Source organism: Benincasa hispida, chromosome 2, assembly GCF_027475165.1.
Source record: "Benincasa hispida cultivar pf3 chromosome 2, pf3_genome.v1.1, whole genome shotgun sequence".
In the NCBI taxonomy this organism is placed as follows: domain Eukaryota; kingdom Viridiplantae; phylum Streptophyta; class Magnoliopsida; order Cucurbitales; family Cucurbitaceae; genus Benincasa; species Benincasa hispida.
The window spans coordinates 8,183,712-8,207,025 of NC_143479.1; the positions used below are offsets into that span (position 1 = coordinate 8,183,712).

The 23,314-nt window shown below is 29.3% G+C and overlaps 1 pseudogene; it reads right to left on the reverse strand.

Moving 5' to 3' along the window:
* Positions 1–17,844: 17,844 nt before the first annotated feature.
* On the reverse strand, positions 17,845–22,775 carry LOC120071948 (plasma membrane ATPase 2-like; annotated as a pseudogene).
* Positions 22,776–23,314: the final 539 nt, after the last annotated feature.

Genomic DNA, 23,314 nt, shown 5'->3' on the forward strand with positions numbered 1-23,314 from the left:
TTTATAAATTATAAAACTAATTATAGTTATTCACTAAATATTAGATATTATTAATTTATTTATGAATATATTTTACGTTAAAAAATTATATAATTATCATTTTGTAATATTATATAATTTAAAATACATTACATAATGCATATTTTAATCCTAAAAATATAGAAAGTAATTTAAAAAGAAACATTTATAACATAGATACACAATTTAAAAGAAAAATTAATATTCAATTTTGTTGATTTCACTGAAGATGTCATCTCCAGGTACAAGCTTCGTATATGTTGTGTTTTTTGAAGGCACGCGGGTTAAGTTATAAAATAATGTATTTTTTAAAATTAATGACAAAATTAGAGTACATAGGAAGGAAGTTACAAAAGTAAGATGGAAGAGAAAGAAACATTTATAACATAGATACACAATTTTAAAAAAATGAACTTTCAATTTTGTTGATTTCACTGAAAATGTCATCTCTAGTTATAAGCTTGGTATATGTCGCGTTTTTTGAAAAGGACGCGGGTTAAGTTAAAAAATAATGTATTTTTTTAAAAGTAATAACAAAAATAGAGTACATAGGAAATAAATTACAAAAGTAAGGTGGAAAAAAAAATATTGACAAAAATAGGGTAGAAAATCGTGTATTCGGTACACGATTGTTTTTAAAAAGTCGTGGCCTCCATGTAAGCATATGACTTGGTCAATGAAGACCAAACTCGTGGATGTGGTCCACGATTTCCATATTTTTATTTTTTAAAAAAACCATTAAATTTGAACAAAAGAATTGACTAAATGGCTGATGTGGCAAATCCCTATTTTCTTCATCTCTTCCCTTTGTCCCCTCTCTTTCACTTTCTCCTTAAAATGCAACCTTTGTAATATGCCTGCCACCTCAAACCCTAACAAAAGCATCAACAACCAAAGAAAAACCTTAATAAACAAATAGAACTCAAGTGAGTTGTTTGGCATTTTTGCTTCGTCCCTTATCTCGAGCTCGACCCAGTGGTATCTCGACGACAATGATGAAGTTATCATTGGAAGGACTTTCAACTTTGACTAATAACCAGTTGACTACAAGAGGGTAATTGTAACCAATTCCATAGTTGGGTGGTTTTTGCAATTTTTCCTTTATTTCTGTCTTTTGTCCCGTGAAGTTACTTCACGAGACAAACTTACATCATTATGGGAAAATAAATACGTCTCGTGAAGATGAATAGATTATCCCGTGAAGTAACTTCAAAAGACAAACTTATAATATTATGAAACAAATAAATACGTTTCGTGAAGATGAATAGATTGTCTTGTAAAATAACTTTACAAGACAAACTTACAACACTATGAAAGAAATAAATACGTCTTGTGCAGATGAATAGATTGTCCCGTGAAGTAAATTCACGAGACAAACTTATGACATTATGAAAAAATAAATACATCTCGTGAAGAGGAATAGATTGTCCCATGAAGTAACTTCACGAGATAAACTTATAACTTCACGAGAAAAACTTGTGAAGTTACTTTTCAATATATTGATGGCATGTGGCTAGGAAATCGTAGACTCCGTCCACGATTAAGCCTTAAATCGTGAATCGGTACACAATTTATCTGTTGATTTGATATTCATGGACCTCATCCACGATTTCACAATTTTATATTTGTCAATATTTTTAAACAAACCTTATTTTTGTCAATAAATATTAAAATAATATTATTTTTTAAAAAGGTCCATGGGACGCAACTCGATATAGGGAAAAAGAAGGGGGAAATACCATATCGGCAAATTTTAGGAATGCTCGTGCTTTTACTAATCCCTTTTTAAAGAGCTCTGGTGCAACATTTAATCTAATGTTGTTTCTTTTGGTTAAAATAAAGAGAGGAAAAGGTCTTTTGCTTGATAAATAGATAAAGAGTTTTCTTTGTATCGTCTTTTACTTACATTTTGGATGATTGAACTTTTCCCTAAAAGAACGCAAACAACAACATAAAAATATAATATTGCAAATATATTACACTTTTTATTCACAATAAAATGTAAAAGTAATTAATCATTATACTATGTGTTTAGGGCAAGAACTATCCTAAGACTGTAATAACCAAATCTTATTACAGTAAATAATATTTTGTAGTCTCTAATTAGCTACAGTCAACACTACTTCAAAACCTCGATTTGTTACAACTTTTACTAGTTTGCATTCGTCATTGTTTTATTCTTTACTACCGTATTTACTATTTCTTTCTCAAACTAAAATACTATATATCTAACATACTATTGAAACCCAAACTAAAATAATCTACACCTCAAACACAAACTATTATATAACTTTACTATTTTACATTCATCATTGTTTTATTCTTTACTACAGTATTTACTATTTCCTTCTCAAAGTAAAGTAGTTTACACCTCAAATACATACTATTGAAATCCAAACTAAAATAATCTACACATCAAACACAAACTATTATAACTCAACTATAATAACCTAAGATTACAATGACCAACTCATTACCTCAAACCCCTCTCCCCCATGTTGTCGTTATTATTATTATTACAATATGGGTGAGCTAACTTCAAAATTGATAGTACATTCTAGGGGTGGAAACAATTCGATTCGGTTCAGTTTGGTGGTCAAACCGAATCGAACCAAATTTTCTAATATATGAAACCGAACTGAACCGATTTATTGGTTCAAACCGAACTTATGTTGTTCAATTCAATTTTAAATTCAGTTTTGGTATTTTTAAAAAATGTATGTTATATTTTTTTTTAATTAAAAAATAATTTGGTTTGGTTCAGTTTTAAATTTGGTTTTTTTTTTAATTTAATTTTAAATTTGATTTTACTCTTTTTTTAATATATATATATAGTTACAAACCATTCGATTTGGTTTTAAATTCGATTTTCGAAATTAAAACCAAACTTAACCGAATTAATTTGGTTTCAAAATTTCTTCAAACTGGATCGAACCATATTTTTTTTTATTTCATTGAATTTTTGGTTCAATTCAATTCGATTTTTAAAAACAGTTTGAATTTTGCAATTTGAATGGTCACTCCGGATACTTTCTTTATAAGAGGTGAGCTATGCTCATTTTTTTGTTGGCGGTGTTAACCTTATTAACATAATATAAATAAAATAATTCTGTTGATTACTTCATTGCTAAATTATACGATCTTGTTTTCATATTTTATGTTCTTAAAATATATGTTGGTTTCATGGTTTTTATATTTGTTAATAGGAATACTTAAACATTTAGTCAAATTCTAAAAATAAAAGTGACTTTTAAAACTACTTTTTTCTATTCTTAAAAAAATTTCATGGGTTTTGAAACATCAATCGAAAGATAGAGAATAAAATATAGACACTTGTTAATTAAAAATAGTGTTTATTGGGACGGGGATTCTCTCCCCGTCCCCGCATCCCCGGTTTGACCCCATATCCGGTCAAACTGGAGATTTCCTGATCCAATATGTGGGGACTTGACACCACGAAGAATTTTGTCATCCCTAACAAACATTGGGCTACTTACTCAATTGTTAAATAAGTTTTTAAAAACTACTCTATTTAGATAGCGTTTGGTAATCATCTGGGTCACGTTTGGTAACCATTTCATTTTTCGTTTTTTATATTTAAAAATTAAGCCTATTTTTTTCCTATTTCTTACCATGATTTGCATATTTCTTAAATACAATGATTGAATTCTTAGCCAAACTCCAAAAACAAAAATAAATTTTTAAAACCTATTCTTTTTTTTGTTTTCAAATTTTAGCTGGAAATTCTAAATCACTGGTAAAAAGTAGATAATAAAGGGAAAAAAAATATGGAGGTGGAAGTAGTGTATGAGCCCGTTTGGTAACCTTTTGATTTTTTTTGTTTTAAAATTAAGTCCATAAATGTCTATTTCAACTCTAAATTTATTGCTTTGTTATATATTTTTTACCAAAATGTTTAAAAACTCATGACAAGTTTTGAAAACTGAAAAAGTAGTTTTTAAAAACTTATTTTTGTTTTTAAAATTTGTCAAAGAATTTAACTATTTTACTTAAAAAATTTGAAAAATATTGTAAGAAATTGTGAGAAAATAAGTTTATTTTTTAAAAAATAAAAACTAAATGATTATCAAACTGAGTTTTAGTCTTCGAATTTGGTTTTGTTTTTTTTTTTAAAACACTCCTATAATATAGATAACAAACATAGAAATCAACAGATAAAAGTGATGTTTATAAACTTTTTTTAGGGAGAAAAAAAAAAGAACTAAATGATTATCCAAAAGACTTAGCCTAAGTTGTACTGAAAAATTATAATTTAAATTAAATATTATAAAACAAAAGGAAAAAAATAGATAAAAGCAATGCACAACTTTTAATTACTTTTTCCCGTGTTAATGTTAAAATTGTTTTAAACTCTATTTCATGTTTTCATATATATATTGTTAGCGTATCTAAAATTATATAAATGTATTTGTATATTTATAAATCATAAAATTAGTTATAGTTATCCAGTAAATATGAGGTTAACTATAAATTAGTATTAACTTATCTATGAACATGTTTTACATTAAAAAATATATAATTATTATTTTGTAATACTATATAATTTATAATATATTACACAATACATATTTTAATCTTAAAAATATAAATTGATTTTAGTTGTAAAAATTATCTTTATTTAATATAATTACACATTTCAATATTAAAAATTCAAAATTGGGATATATTTAAAGCATGAAGAAAATGTTATTTTAAAAAATTTCACCATTTGAATCATACCATCTGAAATATATTAAAAAATAAAATCTAAATTACTGAACTTGATAAGTATGAAAATATAAAACACAATTGGTCAACATATGGTAATGAAAAAACTTGTGCAATCCGACTCCAGAAAATATTAAAAAATTATTTTTTCCTGAGTGTAAAAAGACACCATGGCTACACATGAGTATTGGTGTATGTTAATTGATTTGATTCCATGGTCTGTATTTGGAGGCAATCCAAAACCATTCTCCAATTTCCAAGGCAACTTTATTTTTAAGGCAGATTTTCCAAAAGGCAATTTTTAGTGCTTTTTAAAAGGCCACCCATACTATGCGGTGCTTAAATTATTGCTTCTATCTTTTTCATTCTTATTTTACTCTCTCCAATTTCCCAGAAGTCATTTCAAACATTTTATATTACTTTAGTAAAAAGAATAATAATAATAAAAAAAATTGAAACTCTAATTTTAAAGAAATAAAAAGGTTGAGTTATATGTTCAAGTTAATATGAGACAATTCAATATTGATAAAAGTATTTTCAGTAATTTTAATATTTTAGAAAAAAAAACTGTATTTTAAAATTAAACTAAAAGAAAGACATATATTACACTTGGGTAAAGCAGCATGGCTTAAAAAAGTGGTCAATAATTGAAGACGTGTTGGACTGTATAGGACGAAAAAGTCAAAGACAAACTTGAGAAATTTAAGAAGATATAAGTCCAATTTCAATTTGTAGTTGAAGAATTTAAGAAAATCTGGATTTTATGGTAAAAGAAGAAAAAGCAAAAAGCGACGTGTTTAGAGTTGATTTGGCGAGAGAAGGTTTGTGGTTGGAAAATGCATTGGAAAATAAGAGACAATAGAGAAATTTTCACGTGATGGTGTTGGGTGTCCGTATAAAAGCACGTAGATTTCCGTACAAAAACCGTGGTACGAAGCTTCGGTAGCAACAAACGACAGCACGCGGTCTGTGATCTTGCTGTCCTTCGTTGGCGCGCCGCCTGCCTTTACCTTCGCCAATCACAAACAATCCTCTATAATCACACCCAACACAACATTATTAATTATCATTTCCAATTCTTCCTGACGCTAATCAACCCTCCCTAATTTTTTTTGTCCTTTTTTTATAAAAACATGATAAATTTGTGGCCTCTAACTCTTGAATTTAATTTTTTATTTCGTCTTCAAATTTTAAAATATTACTTGTTTAATTCTTAAATTTTGAATTTGGTTTCAATCTAATCTTCAGATTTCAAATATTACAATTTTAGAATTTAAAAGAATAAGACATGGTCTCCTCCTCCTGGTTATCTTGTCTAGTGTCAACAATATTGGTTTTTATCAATCAAAGACTCTAATGGTTCAATCATTGTCTTTCTACCTCTCAGCTCGATATCGATTTCTCTTCTCCATTAGCTGAAACTCTTGCCATTCTTGAAGCGATGAAGTTAACCCAACGTTGTAGATTTCTCGTATTCACATTCAACCGAATTGTCTTTAGACCACTTCACTGATCAATGTAAAAAATTATGCCCTAAATGAATCAGGAAGCTGGATTAAAGCAATTAAATCTCTCGCAAATGCTTTCGAATGCATAACATTTTCTCATATTCCTGCATATTGTGATAGGATTGCAAATGTTTTACCAAAAAACACAAGGGATAGGCTTTTGTAGTGGTATTTGGTTGAACGATTTCCCTCTTCATTTCATTAAATTGGCTAAGAAAGACAGATGTACTAATTTTAGCCTTTAAAGCGATAATAATAGCATTTTCTTCTCTTTTCTTTTCTTTTCTTTCTTTTTTTCCTTTTTTTTTTTAAAAAACTAAGTTTGTTTTAATTTTGTGTCTAAATTTCAAGTTTTACACTAAATACTAAATTCTTAAATTTAGTCATTGAAATTTAAATTTGGGTTCATTATAGTCCTTAGATTTCAAAATGTTACAATTTTATGATTTAAGTTTTGTTTTGGTTGATCCCTGAGTTGCAAGTTTAACACTTTTAACCTCAATTTTTTTTTATTAATTATTTGTTTTTAGTTTGTGATATTAATATTTATCGATTATTTTTAAATAAATAAAATTATTATAATTAATTAAGTTTCATTATTTTTCACTAGTGTTAAAATTAATTTTAAAATTTCATTTCATATTTAGTTTTAATTAATTAATAGTTATTAATGTTAAATATTGAAATGAGTACTTAGTGAGAAATTGAGGTCAAAAGTGTAAATCTCGAAATATAGGAATCGAATCAAAACAAACTCAGGGTTAAATGTGAAATTCTAACATTTTGAAACATATGGACTTGAAATCTAAAGAATGAAGAAACCGCTACTGAACAAGAGTGAGCGAAGTGAGTAAGCCCCTTTAGAGATAGGGGCGAGCCAAAGATAAGTTGTACCAGAACATCGATGTGAGGAAGAGGAGAATCTTCTTTTGGGCTTGCCTTAGGCGTCTTTGGACTCACGGAACCTGCTTTCAAATTGAGGAAAAAACCGTTCTCGAAGTTCCCGCAGGGACAGGCCAAACCAACCAAGGAAAAAGACGTTCGGAGGTGAATTCGACCTTTGATGAATCTATTATCATCAGTGCTATCAAACTCAACACTTAAGGACTAAATGCATTTTGAAACTTAACTAAGTAGAAACTAAATGCAAAATCTAGAGACTAAAAATATATTTTTCACTTTTTTAAATTCCAATAAAATTTGACTATTTGATTTATAAACTTAAAAAAATGTATAATAAACTACTAAAGTCAGGTTCGATGACGATTTTGTCTTTAATTATATGTTTTTAGCATTTATGGTTGTTTCCTTCTGTATTATAATTTTTACAACTTTTAATAAAACACATTAATTTCTAGTCAAATTATAATAAAGATTTTTTGTTTCTTAAAACTTGGCTTATTTTTTTGCAATATGGAACTATGAGTTCAAATTTTTACAAGTTTAGTTTTAAAAAATAAATAAACGAAATGGTTATATAAATTTTCAATTTTGTGTATATGTTGATATATTAAAAAAATCCAATATGTCATGTGCTTGACCTTTTTAAAAAATTCAAAGGGTGCTAATCGATCTATTATATATAATTAGTTATTAATTTTTAATTTTATGCAAAAATTTTACATGTTATGTATAATCATATTTAATTTTAATTTTGAAGTGGTACAGTTGTTGGTTTTGATCCTAAAGCTTCCACCTATGAGGAGGTTGTTAGAAAAGCCTCTTAGGGGCTCTACTTTTCTAGATGGGGTGTCTTCTCCTTAATGAGAACCTTGATTGTAGTTAAATTCATTGCTATTTATTCTTATATTAAAAAAGCCTTTAAGCTTTATTTAATAGTGATTTGATTTTTTTATAAAAAAATTAAGTTTTAAGATTCCATTTTTATCCATAAATTTATATGTTTTGTCATCCACTTACTACTAATTTCAAAAGTCAAGCCAAAGTTTGAAAACTAAAGTCCGATTAGTAACTATTTTGATTTTTATTCAAATTCCAAAACAAAAGCAAGTTTTTCAAAAGCTATTTCTTTTAGTTTTAAAATTTTGACTTGGTTTTTTAAACCATTGATTAAAAGTAGAAAATAAAGTCAGACATTTGAAGGTGGAAGTAGTATCTATATGTTTAATTTAAAAAAATAAAATAAAAATTCAAAAACCAAATCATTACCAAAAAGACCTAAAAATTGTTTTTGTTTTTAGAATTTGACTATAAATTTAAGTATTCATTTGAGGAATGTGCAAATAATAGTGGAAAAATTTAGAGAAAATAAGTATAAAATTAAAAAAACATAAAATTAAGAATGAAATCAATATCAAATAAGGTCTAAGCTTTCAATTTCGTGTGAATTAAGTGTGAATTAGTATGTGAATTTTAAAAACTAGTGAATAAGTGACCTTGTTTGGTATTCATTTTGTTTTTGGTTTTTGGTTTTCAAAAGTTAAGCCTATTTCTTCCCCATTTGTTACAATAATTTGCATTAAGTACAATAGTTGAATTCTTAGCCAAATTTCAAAAACAAAAACAACTTTTTAAAAGCTATATATATATTTTTAGTTTTCAAATTTGACTTGGTTTTTAAACTATTATTAAAAAGTAGATAATAAATTAAGAAATTTGGAGGTAGAAATAATGTCTATAGATTTAATTTAAAAAAATAATAATAATTAACAAACGGAGCCTAAATGACTCATTATACATTTAAAAATGTAGAAATTTGTTAAATACAAAATTAAGACTTTGTTTGGTGACCATTTTATTTTTTGTTTTTGTTTTTGAAAATTAAGTCTGACTTTACTTCCACCAGCAAATTTCCTCACTTATTATCTACTTTTCACCAATGGTTTTAAAAAAACAAAGCCAAATTTTGAAAATTAAAAAAAAAACTTCTAAAAAGTTGTTTTTGTTTTTGGAATTTGACTAAGAATTCAACCATTGTATTTAAGAAAAATACAAATCATTGAAAAAAAAGTGGATGAAATAGATTTAATTAAAAAAAAATCATCAAAGAGACCTAAAAATTTAGTGACTAATACTTATAATTTAACTAATCTTTCCATTTTCTATAAAATTTTACTTCAATACATTAAATTAGTTGACTTCAAGTCATCACATTAAAAACATGTTGCTTATAATAAGTTAGAATATTAAATTATTGTCTAGTTAAAATATTTGGAAAAACGAGCATACCAATATGCATCCAAATATCATGTTCAATATGAAATCTATTATTAATGGCATGTTTGATAGTAATTATATCGATATGAAATCTGTTATTAATGACATGTTTGATAGTGATTATAAAATTATTAAGATCATTTTTATCATTTTGATCACTTAATATTTAATTCAATATTTAATGTTATATTCTTGATTGGAGTTTTCATTTATTAAAATTAGTTTCGAATAATTAAAAACACCTTTCATAACAATTTTTAAAAAGACAAAAACGATTTAACTTTCATTGAATCACTTACAAACATATCCTAAAACAAGTATACACCAATCTTTTTTACCTATGGATTTAATTGAAAATCTTTATTGCAAGGTAAAATTTAAAACTTTTAAGTAATAGGAGCCAATGTCAAACTAATATTTGTCTTAAAAATTATGGTCTGTTAAATTTGTTTAGCATAATTATAACTATCAATTAATTATGAATCTCATTAAAACATATCAATTAGGGCAAATATCAATTTATATCCCTAAATTTTATTTTAAATATTGTATCAATTTAAACTAACTCTGAGAGTTGTATATATCAATTTAAACTCTAAATTAATAATTGTATCAATTTAAATACTAAATTTTCATAATTGCAATTTAAACCCCAGATTTTTATAAATATATCAATTTAAATCATGATTTTTTATAAGTCTATTCAAATAAAACATAATGGAGGGTTTAAATTGATACAATTATGAAACTTCAAGATTTAAATTGAAACATTTATCAAAGTTTAAGATTTATATTGATATAATCATTAGTTTGAGGTTTAAATTGATACAATTAGTAGAATCCGGGGTTTAAATTGATAAAGTTATTAGTTTAAGATTTAAATTGATACAACTCCTAAAGTCCAAAGGTATAAATTGATATGAAGTACATTAATTAAAATTAATTGGACTAAAACATATGATAACCTTTTAAGGTTATTTTCAATATATTTTTATTTATTAAAAACTGTTGAATTAGAAATATTACATGAAAAAGTATAGATTTGAACTAATCATTCATTATTTATAGAGAGAAATTAAACTATAAAACTAACTGCTAACCTATATTGAATGGTGAAACTGATTAAAAAAAAGGTAAGTAACTTGAAAAATAGAAAAGCTAATAAGAAATAGCAGCCTTTGTCCTTTTGTCAATTTAATTATTTAAAACTGACAAAAAAAAAAAAAAAAAAAAAAACTCAAGCTTTTTCCCCTATTTAACATAAAGCCATTGAAAAAGAAAAATTTGAAATACCAATTAGCATAAAAAGGCATGAAAACTCGCCATAACCTTAATCAATGGAGTAGGTGTGTCATAGGTTTTAGAAAAAAAAAAAAAAAAAAAAGGGCCCTAAAGTGGTTTATGATACAAACACACACCTAATTTTTTCACTTTTTCAAACATTTAAATGTAAAAGATACTTCTCCTTTCCCTATAAATTAACATCTTTCTAGGCATCATCCTCAACTACTTATAATATTTAGGCTACCTAAATTAAGATGGTGAATTTACCATTATGGACACATTTAATTATTTTTTTTCATTGTTTTTCTTAATACTTTTGAAAAGTTATGAGCCATTTTGGTTCAGTGTCGTGGGTTTTGGGTCTTATAAGAATTGAAGTTCTTAATAATTGTAACTCATATATAGTTCCAGTGAAACAATTTGAATATTACTATTTTAATAATCAACTCAGTGTCCCAAATAAGCCTAAATGATTAATTATTACTTATTTGTTGGTTCGTTTTACCTTTTCTTAAGAAAGATTTTAGTGAGTCTATATCAATTGAATAAGGTATTCAAAGAATTAAGGAGGGTATAGTTTGTTAGTAAAGATATTGTCGAAACAAAGATTTCGACTTATTATAAATTGTCACATCATTTATTTAAATTAACGATTATATATTTGAGACAATTACATTATTACATCAATTTGTGTTTCCAAAATAAATTAAAATACATGAAAATTTATCAAATAAATTAATGTCACTTGTCTACTAAAAGATACAAACTAGTTCAATCAAATTGTGTCATATAGTAGTTGGACCTAGATTAGTTTAGCCCAAACTTGGATTGGGGTAAAATCTTGGATGAACAATAGTTCTTAGCTTGTTTAATTATTTTCTATTTTATTTGTTAGACGAATTACAAAAATCATTTCTAAAGTATGGTAATAGTTGATTGTAATATTTGAATAAATTTAAGGGTTCAATTTCTATCATTTATGGGTCCAATTTCTACAATAATTATAAATTTGAGAGTCTAATTTTAACACTCCGTCTAACTTTTATAGTTAAAAGTTTGATGATGTAATTACTACTACCACGAGATAGTTTTCGTAACGTTCCCTTATCTTTACTATGTAATTAAAGTTGTATGTATCCTATATAGTCTCCTAATCTATGATTTAGTTTATTCATATGTGCTTATTTATTTAGAATCTTATTCAAAATTGTTATAGTTGCTCATGCTTCATCTCTTTCATTGGGAACCACTTTCCATTCTCATTGGACCAAAGTGCACAATTCACTTTAATAAAGTAGACTGTAAATCTACTATGTATTAACGAATAATACAACTCAATGTTTTTTCATTTTATCACAAAAGGATCATGATTTTAAGATGTATTATAAACAATTTGATCTACTTTTTTTTTTTTTTTTTTTTTTTTTTTTTTAATTTCATAAAAGCAACTAAAAAAAAGTTCCAGTTTGGAATGCAATATGGTCCACATGTAGCTAAAAGTTCCAAGTTCTATCTCTTGAACATTAACATATTTTTTATGAACATATTTATGAATAAAAATAAGCATATAATCAACATAAGGGACTAGTGTTTATCAAATTTATTTTAAAAAATTAAAAATTAAAAAACTAAATATAAATCAAATTAAAAAACAACACTCTCTTATAACCTATAATTTTAATATGAATCAAATTCATATTAAATTTTAACATATAATTTTTATACAAATAATATTTGAATCTCATTCAAATATTTTTGTCTCACATATTATATAGTTTTAAGTATAAATCATATTCTATAATTAACTATATATTATAATGTATCAATATACATTATACATTATATTGATTAATGATTTAATTAATTAGTTCATTTAATTTAAATAATACTTATTTGATTAATTAGCTCAATTAAATAACACATATTAAATTTAATTTGCACAATAATTAAATAATTATTTATACATTAAACCCAGTTTAATGTATATATTTAATTATCATATACATCTCATGTATATATGCAAAACCTTTCTATTAAATAATTCTTTGTGAATCTAATTCACTTGAATTAATTAATTTGAATTTTATTCAAATATCACTTTCCAATTTAATTATAGATCATATCTATAATTAATTATATATTAATCATATTAATATATATTTTCTTCAAATTAATTTGAACAATTCAAATTATCCCTCTTAAGTATCCTCTAGTGAGCTAACGAGGGGACCTAGTCGACATGTAAATCAGCTATGAGATTAATTGGCTAAACTCATTAACTAAATTAATCAATATTTGTTAACTGTGAGTACACTTCATTCAAGATCCACAGCCGCACTATTCTCACTATAGATATATTTTTGTGTCCATCAATATAATCAATACCAGCAAATTATTCACGAGTGTTCGTAACTCCATTTGGGCCAAATTACCATTTTACCCTTGGGTTGCCTCTGACTTCTTAAGTACCAGTGCTTCTCTCTTGAACTACCTGTTTATGGTCCAACCAATAAAGAGAAGCCTCTCGCAGGCCAATGAGAGGGTAGAGCCATTTATTCAAATCACGAAGACACCACTTAAGGGAACACTCATCTACTTACCCTTAAGGCGAGAAGAAGTGAATTCCATCTTGTATTATTACGTTCCCAGCTCCCCACTCGGTCTTGTCTCAAAATGGTAGGCATATTGGGTTAACGAACTGGCCACCCTCACCCATAAAAATCAAAGGACAACTCTCGTGAATAGGAGTTCACAATATACTTAGAATTAAGACTAAGTCGCCTAGGTCATCCTATTGAAATAGAAACCTGACTAGTCAACGGTGTTACATCTATGGTTATTATTTTCGCGGTCCAACCTTATGCAAACTCATTATGTAGGATACCCCACTTGTGTGTCACCTACTCGAACATGTTGGATCATTAAGTTTGTATCAAATACAAAGTGGGTCATATCCATAGTGTTACCAGAATAAGGTACCCAGCCTTATCCCTATACATAGACCATTTAAGTTGTATCTTATACTATAGACCATTTAGGTTGTATCTTATACTATAGACCATTTAGGTTGTATCTTGAACATTGATCCCTATATGTTTCCACATATAGTTTAAGACTCATAAAACAACCTCGGATGTTAGTTTATTGGACTTAAGGTATTAAGACAAAATAAAAAACAATACAAACAATAACATTTATTGATTTCACATCTATAACTCTTTATTAATGACAGTTAATTAATAACATTTACTATTTACGAGTTTTAGGGAATAAAACCCAACAAATACCCACTTGAACTAAAACTCTAGTCAGTATGGTTGTACATAATCCAAAGGCGGAATAATGCTAAATATAATCAACTAGGGCATCCATATACACATTACACATCTCCCACTTCCATAGATTATATAATGTACATGTCTCATAAGCCTAGATTCTCTAGATGACCCTCGAACACTTTAGCCGAGAGAGATTTTGTAAGTGGATCGACAATGTTGTGCTCTAAGGCAATCTTTGTGACGATCACTTTTTGGGATTGGTGTCCTAAATCTCTTGTATTCTTGTAGTTCGTAAACATTGTATAAATAAATTGTCTAAGATCCTAAGTTATTTTATGTAATTTAAACAAGTATGTAGAGACATACACATGGATCTTATTTAAATAATAACCTAAATGGTCTATAGTAGATGGATAAGGCTAAGTACCTTATCCTGGTAACACTACGAATACGACCCACTTTGTAGATGTTACAAGTGCTGTAAAGTGCTACAAATGATTTGATCCTGATCATTCATGTGGAGACATGTGAGCGGGGGTATCCTATACAAAGAGTTTGTATAAGACCGAACCACGAAATGCTTAGTCTTATTATATAACACCATTAATAATAGAGACTTACATTTTATCAAGATGACCATAGGTGATATGACCTGAATCTTGAGTGAGTTGTGAACTTCTGGTCATGAAGACAGTCATTTGATTTGTATGGGTGAGAGTGACCAGATTGCCAACTCAATAAGCCTACCATATTAGGGATTCGTTTGATTGGGGAGCTGAGAACACAACTACACAAGACGAAATTCACTTCTTCTAGTGTAAGTAGATAAATTGTTCTCTTAAGGACTAATTCCGTGGCTTGAACAATGTGACCATACCCTCTCTTGGCCCAAGAGGGACTTGGTCATAGTTGGACTATGACTTGTTGTTCATTAGAGGAATCAATGATACTTAAGGAGTTGGATGTAACTATAAGGGTAAAACGATAATTTTGGCTCTGTACTTACGAGCAATTTGTGAAGGATCATCGCACTATTGATTAGTTATATCCATTAAACACAAAAATATATCTGTAGTGTGAAGAATGCAACTGTTGGTCTTTAGTGGAGTGACCGATAGTTAATGAAATTTAGGTAAATTAATTAAAGAGTTTAATTAATTATCCAAGTACCATCCATAAGGTCTCTGTAGCCCAATAAGGATTTAATTGAGAATTAATTTGAATTGTTCAAATTAAATATATATGATATAATTATTCAAATTAATTATATGTGATATAATTAATATAATGTATTAGATACATTATAATATAAATTTTTTTTTTAGAGATTTTATAATATGATTAAAATACCAATTATATGAATGAGATTCATATAATTAATTTTTAGTATAAATGTGATTTACATTAAATGTCATGCATAGTTGAGAAAAAAATAAAACCATAGGTTATATTATATTTGATATAACATATAGTATATATATATATATATATATATTAATTTTGATTAAATTAAATTATATTTATATTTTAATTTAATTAAAGGGAGGGAGTTACAACTCCTTCCCCCTAATTCTCCCACAAAAAATACGTGCAGTGCGGGGGTTGGAAACTTCTTCATCTTCTTCCAATTTTTGTGGATCTCCCATTTATCCAGTTTTCCCAGAGAAGAGTTCTCTGTGGAAAAAATCTTCTTCTCCCTCTCTTCCTCTCCTTTCCCTCTTCCAACAATTCAAGTAAAAGCCCACAACTCTTGCTTGAGTTCTTAATCCTTAAAGAGTATACTAAAGGGTTCTCAAATGGTGGTGTCCAATTGGGAATTTAGAGTTGGAATCTATATAGATCGTGGCCAAGAGGGAATACGTGAAGAAAATTGGTCTTCAAGGGTAAGCAGATATTTTCTTCCCAATTTCTTATGGTATACGCATGTTGTAAATTAGAGTTAATAAATGCATAATCTTCTTTTCTGTATATTCTATAATTTAAAATTTTGCAATAAAAAATTAAAATTGGGAACGATCCCCACTTCCGCACAGGGACCTTCGATGGTTTCCCTTCAATTGCTATTAGAGCTAGGTTTCGATCCCAATTTTTAATGTTTATTGACTGGGTTTTCATTATGGATGTTTCGGGGTTGGATCTTAGTGTTTTCTGCTTTGTTTTTACGAATTCAATTTGTAAAGGCCCATTGTTTTAGACGTAAATTGCTTTCAAGTCTGCAATTTTAATGTCTTGAGTTGATCGTGCTATTCCCGACGACTTTCTGGTGAAAACAAGGCTCAAGATCCGAAGAAGATCGAATATGTACAATAGACAACTGTACAGTAGCATCGCGACGCTGCCCTAGCGTCGTGATGCTATGATGCGACGAACTGAGTTATTCTCCGTCGAGTCACGATGCTAGGGCACAATGTTGCGACGCTCCAAAACAGAGAAGAAGCACGTTTCAATGCCGGTTCGCGCATGATTCGATTTAATTTGGAGCTGGTTCGGGTCCGGTTTGTTTGGTTCAAGTGATTCAAGGGTGGTTTGATTGCTGATGGTTTGGTTCGTGCTGTTTTAAGACCCGGTTCACTTATTTCTAACCGATTGAGCTATTTATTACTATAATAGTTAGTTTTGACTAATTAAATTAATATAAATATTATATTAATTTAATTAATGCCTTAGAAATCCAATCCTGCTCCATAATTGCTATTTAAATTATGCATATGATGTATGGTTTAATTGTTTTTTATATGTCATAAAGTATGTCATATAGTAAAATCTCACCATAGGTTATGCATTATTCATGCATCATTTATATTATAAGTGTTATAATATATAGTTGCATATTTTAATTTTATAGTATGTTCATGTATCATATAATATAAGTGTTATACTATATGCTTGCATGCATAAATAACATAGTCATGCATCATTTATATTATAATAGTTATAATATATAGTTTGGATGTATGGATGCAACGTATGTTATTTATTTAATTACTTTAGTATATAAGTGTTATATATATAGTAATGAAATGAGGATTGCATCATGCATGACATTATTGTAGATAATTTTATAAAGTATGTAATTCGATGCAATGTATGATTTTAATTTGTTTCATTTATTTTATAATAGTTCTAACTAAATGAAATTAGAAACTAAAATCAATAATTTAGAATTGTATGCTAACTTAGGTAAAACCATTTTTTGAAATAGTTTTAAAATTTGATTCACATAGACCTAAGATCACAAATTTCTAATAAGATTAGAAATTAGATTAATCTTTTTAATCAGTTTAATAGGAAATTGGTTATAATAAAAGATTAAATTCGTAACAAACGTATTTATAAAAGACATTTTGTCTAAGGCTAGTTCTGTCTAGACTGGGATACTTTAGTTGACGGAAACCTAATATCCCTACCTGGAAACTGATCAAAAAAAGTGAATTAGATAGATTTGTTACCAGCATGCAAATGTTGATTAAAGTTTGTTTAAGTGTTTAATGAACATTAATCAAAATTGTTTAACTATCCAGAATAAGTGTTACTTTTGGGCAAATTTTAGTGAATTGTTCATGTTGAATTGTTGTGAACTTTTTGAAGATGTAATGGATTCTTTTCCAGAGAATAGTGAATTCGATCCTCATGAAGATTCAGTTGTTTCTCAGCTTTTGCAAGAATTATCTTGTAGTGTAGTTAGTTACTCAAGATTCAAAAAGTGTTGATGATGTTACTGTTCGTGTTTGTGCCCATCGTCATTATGATCGTCCTATTTACAGGGCTCCTGGGTTTTTCCGTCCTATTCAAGTAGAAGAGAAGTACCTTTTGTGAACCTTTTTGATATTTCAGCTCTATTTTTGGCTTGTTCAGCCATCTGATTGAGCTCGGTGAATAAGCTCGGTCATTGAAAATTTTGGTGTGGGTGCTTGCAATCCATCTAATGTTCTTTGCACATGAGCCCAACTGTAGATCCCGTTGTTCCTTCCGAAAGTCCTTTTCCCTAGTAAAGGCAATCTACATGCTAAGAAATGAGTCGATCATGACACAGTTAATAGGAAAATCACATTAAGTAATTTAGCGGGGAGATAGAGATACCTTTGTTCAATAACAAGAAGTCCCAAGCCCTCCCACTCAAAGCATATGGTATAAAGAACTCAACGAGATCAAATGGTATGTAAAAGATAATGTTGTAAAGCCCGATAACACTAGCCCAACCCCATCCATTTCCCTCAATGGCAACAAAACTCTCATTTGCATAACCACAATTAAAATAGCAATCTGTTCAAGAGGGGAAAGTAATAAGTTCATATCTAATCATAACTGACCATGAGGAATGGAGGGTATAAGCGAGGTTCAACTAAAGGGTAAGGGGAATCGAGAATTAGAGTCAAACATAACTTGGAGAGGATTTCCAGCCCTCTAGAAAGTTTTGATTTGTTTGTTCTTCTTGCTATTTTCTTCTAGTTCATCTTGCTGAATTCTCCTATAATTTTCCCTTGGATATATAAATAAAGATTATCAGAATTATGCTCTGTTATTGGGAGTGTTCTTGTTAGTTATTGTTGTTAGGTTTGGATGCCTAACAAATTGCTTGTAACAAGAAGATGTAGTTGGTTGGCGACTTGCAGTGTCTATGGCCTAAAATCTAAGAGTAGACTCACTCAGTGGCAAGTCCCATCATGTATATGATGCTAATGGTTATTAATTTTAGGGAAAAGAATATGGAAGTACGAACCACCATTGAGAATTTCAATGATAAGCACCATAAATGGAGGCGGGTGGGAAGTCAAATTTCCATATGAGAGCCAACAACATGAAACTGTTGGGATTGATGGCCTAAATCTCGTAGGGTGCTGTAGTTTGTAAACCTTGTATGAACAAATATTTCTAAGATTAATAATATTTGATATTTTATTCACTTCTATCTATGAAATATATGATATTTTAGTTGCATTAACCACAAACTAATAAACTAACATCCATGGTTATCGTTGTAACTTAAACATGTATGTGGAGACATACAAGTGGATCATATTTAAGTAAATAACCTAAATGGTCTGTAGTATATGGATAAGGCTGGGTACCTTATCCTGGTGACCCTACAAGTATGGTCCGCTTTGTAGGCATTACAAATGTTGTAAAGTACTACAAATGATCTGATCTTGATCATTCATGTATTAAATATACGAACGGAGATATTCTATATAAAGGAGTTTATATAAGACCGGACCACAAACTTTTTAGTGTTGTTATATAACGCCGTTCATCATAGAGACTTTCATTTCACTAGGATGACCATAGGTAACACGACCTTAATCCTGAGTGAGTTATGAATTCCTACCTATGAGGGCGGTCCTTTGATTTGTATGGGTGAGAGAGGCCAGATCGCCGACTCAACAAGCCTACCATTTTGGGGATTCGTCTGATTAGGGAGTTGGGAACTCAGCTACAAGATGAAATTCACTCATTCCCCAAAGTAGATAAATTGCTCCCTTAAGAGCTGATTCTAGGTCTTGAATAATGTGGCGCCACACCCTCTCTTGGCCTGAGAGGGGCTTAGTCATAGTGAGACTATGATCTATTATTCATTAGAGGGATCAGAGTTAGATGTAACTACATGGGCAAAACGGTAATTTGGTTTAACTATACTTACGAGATCATCGTACTGAACACAGAAATATATCTGCGAAGAGTGCAACTGTTGGTCTTTAGTGGAGTGCCCGATAGTTAACGGATGATGGATAATGTGGTTAAAGAGTTTAATCAATTATTCACGTACCGTTGGAACTTCAAACTACAGGTCCATAAGGCTCCCTTGGTAGCTCAATGGATTTAAGTTAATAATCAGTTTTTTAGGTTAATTTGAAATGTTCAAATTAATAAGAGAGAAATTAATTATATATGATATAATTGATATAATGTATCTGATATATGATTGTATGTTTGAAGGAATAAATATTTGAATATGATTCGAATATATTTTCTATGAATAAGATTCATAGTTATTAAATCTAATATAAATATAATTTATTTTAAATATCATAAAATAGAGAAAAAAAATTATGGTTTATATATTGTATATGATGCAATATTAAAAACCATAGGTTATAAATATAATATGATAAGTTAATTATCATATTTATTTATAATTTATTAATTATTTAATAATTAACCATTTTTCTCTATAACCGCCATTAGTGGAAAGTTAATTAGTTAGTTTTTTATGGCAAATGTGTGATAAATGAAAATGTGATTTGATTATTCCAACAAACAAGCTTTCACGATCGAGTAAAAGAAAGTCTTCTACACGATTCCTTGAGAGACTGAACGATCGAGTAATATAGTCTATGCGATAGGCTTGATCGTCTACACGACAGTCTTGTTCCCTTCTTGATCATCTTCCTCCTCTAACTCAAAATTTCCCTCTAACCAAAATTAGCCAGAGCCCACCACTACTGGATTCTCACACCGATAATACCAAGGTCACTAAGTGGTAGTGTCCCTTTTTAGTTCGAGGATCACGTTGTTGCTTGCTGATGTTCGAGGGAGTTTGTGACTTTTTCGACGCGTTCTTGAATAAGTACAATCGAGGGATTAACTTGAAGAATGGTTCTTCAAAGGTATAATCTCTAAACTTTGTTTTTATGTCAAAAGCATACTGTAATTTAAGTTTTATGCATAATCTGTTCTTGTATGACTGTAAATGTATGCGTTTAATCAAAATGGGATTTGGACGATCTGCTTCCGTTCAAAGGTTCTCTGTCAAAAGCGTTCCTCCAGAAACCAAGTTGTTAACAACAAACATACAAGATGAATACATTTCTAGATCATGATATCAAAAGAAACTTGAATGAATAGATTAACAAAAAGAAGATAGAGATGCCGGGAATTTGAATCTGAACAGAACCACCATTTACTTACCACTATACGAATAGTGATTGAAACTTCATATATCTGCCACATAAAGAAATTTAGTAAGTTGTCATCACAAGCCTCTTCCATAATAATAATAATAAAATCAGAAGAAGAGAAGAATTGAAACTGCACATATCTGCCACATACAGAATTCAGTAAGTATATCTTCACACAACTCTTCCAGGGTTTATTTTAAAATAAAAAATTAAAATTAAAAAAAAAAAAATAGAAGAAGAAGAACATCACTACCATACAACACATACATGAGAATTTTGTGGAAGTGCAGTTGAGGCAATGTGACAATAATCTAATCATGTGCACTACGAGCAGCATCAGTAGCATCAGCGACAGCTATTCCTATGTCTGCCTTTTTTAAGGGCAGGAGCATTGTTTATGGCCTTATTCTTCATTCTTCAATACAATCAAACAAAGAGTTAACAGCTTAACGCTCCATCCAAAGTAAATTGAAGACTTACAGAAAAAACACAGGATATTGGCATCCATATATGGTAAATCCAAGCCTTTGAATAAAAACTATAATGCATGCATGTTTAACCCTGGTTCAGAGGTACTGATGTTAACTTTCACTACATTAATAGATTGGCTACCAAAAATAGGTACCAGTAATCATCTTCACATTCACTCCAAGATTTAAGCCTTCCTTATTGTTTCTGCACTGTCATGCCTTGGTGGGTCGAACTGTGGCAGAAGGCCAACAAACTGCCATGGACCTTCAGCACTCTCCTTCCTACCATCTGAAACTTCTTGTGTGTGTATAAATGACAACCAAACCAGTAAAAATACATGATCCAATAGTAATAATTACAAGGAACAATCATCGGTCGAGACGCTACATACCTGGGTATGCCACACAGGAGAGCATAAACCTCGTTCTGCAAACTTGTCTATCACAGCATGAACATTACGTTCAATCTCTGACTTATTCTGCGCAAGGTTCAGATTCTAGTATCATGATCAACAAATAAACAGTATAGTGAGTCGAGATTAATCAGTTTTCTCATTTCAGTTGGAAAAAAGGAAACATCAATACAACCTAAGATGACAAATATATACCTGCTCTGGTGCACATTTGCTGACTCTATGCATTTTACCTCATGGTCTATGTGAGTCAATGCAGCCCGCTTATCAGTAGGGCTAAATGGAAGTGTACTTCTTGAATACCAGCACGAGCCTTTAAAAGAAAATAAATAGATGAACATATTATACCCAGTGTAGTTACGTAAAATATGAATACTGGCAATAAAACATGTACAAGTAAGTGAAACCTCTTTTGGGTCAGCAAGCATCCCAACAATAGCAGTATCAATAGCATCTTGGTTCTCTGTTCTTTATGCCCGGGCTGCCATTTGAACCACAGTATCCACATCCACTCCTTTGGCCAAAACCTAAAGAAGTCAGATATTCCATTCAGAATGACTTACTGCTTGTAGGCTGAACGATATGTATGTAAATTAGCTGAAGAAAGCTACATTTCCTTACTGGCCTCAACAAGATTTTTGTCGATAGTTAGCTTGTCTAATGTCAGTGTTCCAGTCTTGTCACTGCAAAGCACATCCATATCTGCCATCTCTTCAATTGCGCAGTCATCCTCTTTGTGATAGCACCCTACAAGTAATTATTACAATATCTCAATCATTCATTTCTCATAGTTGACTTACACTTAAAACTAACAGGAAATCTTAGAAGCCTAGCAAACCTGCTGAGACAACCTATCAGAGCCAATAGCCATTGTCACAGAGAGGACTGTGGGCATGGCAATTGGAATTCCTCCAATCAGAAGCACGAGAAGATTGTCAGCTCCAGGATGATATTCACGATCTTGAATTGGGTTTGGGTGCATGACAATAATCTCCGTAATCATCCTCACATCAATTAAACATATGCAGAAGTTCCCTATTGGAGTTAAGACCTACAAGACAGGGATTAGGATTGGTTTGGTTGCATATTATTTCTAAAAATTCTCAAAATGAATTTTAAAATATAATTCAAATCATGTTATACTTTAGAACAAAATACTGTTCTGTTTCCTACTGCTTTTGTTATGAACGTCGGTCTTAAAAACTAGCCTACCAAATAAGCTTCAACATTAACAAAAAAAAAAAAAATGAAAAGTATTATAAATATCACAAAAATAGATGTTCAATGCTTAATCTCCTAAAAGTCATGTATCATTTTTCATGTTGTTCATGCTGCTTATAATAGTTCATGTTTGGTGTACATGCAAGTCCACATCCTACTTACCACTTTGCCTATAAATAGTGTCATTTGGTGGATCTTAAAATGATGCACAATAAAAAGAAATTTTCATATATTTCCTATTTCCATAAAATCATATTTTCTATTTCCATAAAATTATAATTTTAGTTATTTATAAGTTTAGTTATATTTAGTTATTTTATT